Genomic DNA, 4,593 nt, shown 5'->3' with positions numbered 1-4,593 from the left:
CTGGGGTGTAGTTCAGTGCTATAGTGCCCCTGGGTTCAACCCCCCAGTACTGCAAACAAAAAACTAATAAAATGAAATCTATGGGAGGGTGGGCATAGGTTCTGCACAAATATCATGTTCTTTTATATGAGGGACTTGAGCATCCCGATTTTGGTATCTGCAGAGGGTCCCTGATCCTGTTCCCTGCATATATCAGGAATGACTGTAAGAAATGCCTGGTGCAGAGTCTCTTGCTAGGAATCGGGGACAGGCAGAGAGGGAGCCCACAGCAGTTTTCCATTTCCCCTGCTGCACTGACAGAGGGGTGATAGGAAGCAAAAACCCAGAGTCAGAGTGATGGGGAGAAATGGAGTCACACACTACTGTCCCATGTGACCGCTGATAAAGGGGAACATTCAAGAACTGACTATGCACAGGCTCAGAGCTAAGCACTTACAAAATTTCTCTCCCTCTCTCTTTTTTTTTTTTTTTATACCAGGGGTTAAACCCAGGCACTCTTTTTTTTTTTTTAATATTTATTTTTTAGGTTTACATGGACACAACACAATGCCTTTATTTTTATGTGGTGCTGAGGATCGAAACTGGGTTGGCCCCTGCTCGGGCAGTGCTCCACAGCTGAGCCACAATCCCAGCCTCTAAACCTGGAAACTTTTAACCACTGAGCCCCATCCCCCGCCCTTTTTATTTTATTTTTATTCTTTTTTATTTAGAGACAGGGTCTGGCTGAGTTGCTTAGGACCTCACTAAGTTGCTGGGGCTGGCTCTGAACTCTCAATCCTGCTGCCTCAGCTTCCCTAGCCGCTGGGACTACAGGCCTGCACTGCCAACCTGGCTGGGAGGGACTATTTTTAACCCATTCTGCAAAGTGAGCCAACTGAAACCCAGAGGTAGTGAAGTCCCAGGTCCCACAAGGGTGGGGCTGGGATTTGCAGCAGAAGTGAACAGACACATCCTTAGGGGAAGAGAGTCCTCCCCAAAGTCCTTACTGGAGTTGCCAGGATGAAAGTTCAAGGGCAATCTGCAACAGTCCACCTGAGCAGGTGGAGGTGGAGGGCAGCGGGAGGAGGGGGTGGGGGGGTGGGGAGGGGTTGGGGGGGTGGGGAGTGTGGGGGGGTGGCCCCTGGGTAGGGTGCTTGCCCAACATGCAGGAGACCCCGGGTTCCATCTCCAACATCACAACAAACAACAAAACTCCCACCTCACTGAAAAGTCAAGTGCAATAAAGCAGGCAGCTGCTGCGGAACAGCTTGGCAGTTCCTCGGGAAGTTAAATACAGATTTAATTTAGGACCAAGTAATTCCACTCCTAGATATAGAACCAGAGCAACTGAAGACACGTGTTCACAATGTTCATGACAGCACAATTCACAGTGGCTAAAAGGTTGAGTGAAACAAATTCCCAGCAATGAGGAAGTAAACTGTGGCATAATTTATACTATAGAATATTACTCAGCCCTAAAAAAGAGAGTGTAATATGGACACATGCCACAATGTGGGTGAACCTTGAAAACACCCTGAGTGCCAGGTACAGGGACACACACTATAATCCCAGCAGCTCCAGAGGCTGGGGCAGGAGGATGGTGAGTTCAAAGCCAGCCTCAGCAACAACAAGGTTCTAAGCAACTCTTTAAGACTCTGTCTCTAAATAAAATACAAAACAGATAAAACAGGCTCAGGGAGGGAAACAGGCTGGGGATGGGCTCAGTCATAAAGCACCACTGCATTCAGTCCCTGGTACAAAAAAAAAAAAAAAAAAAAAGAGTTCAAGTCCAGTCTGAGCCTCTGAATGAATAAATAAATAACAAAAATTTAAAAAGCCAAGTGTGTAATGCAAAATGTAAAAGAAAGAAAGACACTTTCAATGTGTTTGTAAATGCATAAACTATCTCAGAAAGGAAACATGGGAAATGGGAAATTAACAATCCCATGGGTCCCCAGGAGGGAACCAGGATGGGGTGGGGTGGATGAGTACCCCAGTGGATGGAGTACCCTAATGTGTTTTGCATCCTGTACACACATTAACCACTCAGAAATAAGTATATACATCTTCCTTTTTCTTAAAAAAAATAGTTTTTAAAATTGTTGATAAATACTATAATATAAAATTTACCATCTGAACCATTTGAATGTCTAGTTCAGCAGCATTAAGAATAGTCATAATTGCCAGGTGGGGGAGGCTGAAGCAGGAGGATCTCAAGTTCAAAGCTGGCCTCAGCAACTTAGAGGCCCGAAGCAACTCAGCAAGACCCTGTCTTTTTTTTTTTTTTTTTTAAGAGAGAGTGAGAGAGAGAGGGGGACAAAGAAAGAGAATTTTAACATTTATTTTTTTATTTTTTAGTTCTCGGCGGACACAACATCTTTGTTTGTATGTGGTGCTGAGGATCGAACCCGGGCCGCACGCATGCCAGGCGAGCGCACTACCGCTTGAGCCACATCCCCAGCCCAAGACCTTGTCTTTAAAATAATTTTTTTTTTTTAAAAAAAGGGCTGAGGATGTGGCTCAGTGATTAAGCTCAATCCCCATATAAAATATAAATAAATTGGGCTGGGGATGTGGCTCAAGCGGTAGCGCACTCGCCTGGCATGCGTGCGGCCCGGGTTCGATCCTCAGCACCACATACCAACAAAGATGTTGTGTCCGCCGAGAACTAAATAAATAAATATTTTTTAAAATTCTCTCTTTCTCTCTCCTCTCTCACTCTCTCTTTAAAATAAATAAATAAATAAATAGGGTCACCAGCTGGTCAGCTTTCTGTTAACTGTAACAAACAGCTGAGATAATTCACTTATAAAGAGAAAGGTATATTTGGCTCATGGCGAGAGGTTTCAGCCCAGATTGGTTATCACCATGGCTGCTGGACCTGTGCTGTGAAGCCATAGCACATCATGGCGGGAGTTGGTGGCTGATCAGGATGCCCGAACTCATGGCTGAGATGCGAAAGAGAGAGGAAGACAAGTAACTAAGGTCCCCCTGTCCCCCACACCCCAGTAACGGGAAGACCTCGTGCTAGGTCCCACATTTTAAAGGAGCCACCACAAAGCTAGAAACTAAATCTTTTTTTAAAAAAAAGTTTAATAAACTTAATTTTAGTTGAGTTGGACACAGTACCTTTATTTTATTTATTTATTGTTATGTGGGGCTGAGGATCCAACCCAGGGCCTCGCACATGCTAAGCAAGCGCTCTACCGCTGAGCCCCAGCCCCAGCCCTGGGGAAACTAAATCTTGAATGCATGGGCTCTGGGGCACATTCCAGGACCAAATTGGCATACAAGAACAGATGAGGATGGCTGGGCACGGTGGCACATTGTGATCTCAGCCACTCAGGAGGCTGAGGCAGGAGTATTACAAGTTTGAGGCCAAACTCAGCAACTTATTGAGACCATGTCTCAAAATCTCTGGGTTCAATCCCCAGTACCCCACCCCGCAAAACAATAAAAGAAAAAGGAAAGAAAGGATGAGGGTTTATGAAGCACCAGGTATAGCTAGATCCAGGGTTAAATAAGGGATGACTTTAGAGTGGGGAAATGGCCAGGCCGTGTACATGAACCACATGGCTCCAGACTGCAATCCTAGAACACTCCAGCGAAGCCCCCAGATGGGCCAGGCCTGGGTCATGGGTCCATGACGACGGTGGAGGGGAAACTACTGAACAGTCTCCTGTTAGAGGCCCATATAAACTCTCATACTCCGCTCCTGCAAGTCAGAGCCTGGAGGTCTTAAAATGCAATTGCAAAGCAGCAGAAAGCAAATAATGCTGGAAGTCAGGGCCAGGTGCTGAAGTTCAAAGTATAAGACATGGATGGCTAGATTTTGGAGGGCGGGCAGTTAGGGAAGAGATCATGAGGCAGGTATGCACTGGTGGGGGTTGTTTTGGTTTCTTTTCTTTTCTTTTTTTTTTTTTTTTTTTTTAATTGTGGAGTGAACCCAGCAGGATACTTTACCTTTCCACTACATTCCAGTTCTTTTTATTCCTTTATTTTGAGACAGGGTCTTGCTAAATTGCTGAGGCTGGCCTCAAACTTGCAATCCTCCTGACTCAGCCTCCCAAGTGGCTGGGATTACAGGTATGCACCACAGCACCCAACTTAGTGTAGGTTCTTTTTTCCCCTTATTTTTAAAATTGGTGTGTTATAGTTGTACATAATGGTGGGATTTCTTGTTACACATTTGTACATGTACACAATAAAATTTGGCCAATATTGCCACAAGTGGTGGTGCACGCCTGTAATCCCAGCAGCTCTGGAGGCTGAGGCAGGGGGATCATGAGTTCAAAGCCAGCCTCAGCAAAGGTGAGGTGCTAAGTAACTCTGTTGAGACATTGGTCTCTAAATAAAGTGTAAAATAGAGCTGGGGATGTAACTCAGTGGTTAAGTGCCCCTGAGTTCAATCTCCAGTATCTCCCCACAAACACACACACAAAACCCCAACTTAGCACAGGGAATGTGGCTCAGGGGTAGAGCACTTGCCTAGCATGCATAAAATCCTGGGTTCTATCATTAGCACCAGAGGAGGATAAAAAACTTCTTGGGCTCACCTTAGTGGAAGGTTACAGCTCATGACTTCAGGTATATATCCAGGAACTCACCTGTGCC

The sequence above is a fragment of the Ictidomys tridecemlineatus genome, chromosome 2 (genome assembly GCF_052094955.1).
Source record: "Ictidomys tridecemlineatus isolate mIctTri1 chromosome 2, mIctTri1.hap1, whole genome shotgun sequence".
Lineage (NCBI taxonomy): Eukaryota > Metazoa > Chordata > Mammalia > Rodentia > Sciuridae > Ictidomys > Ictidomys tridecemlineatus.
The sequence above is the reverse complement of the archived record's forward strand: the minus strand, read 5'-3'. Positions refer to the sequence as shown.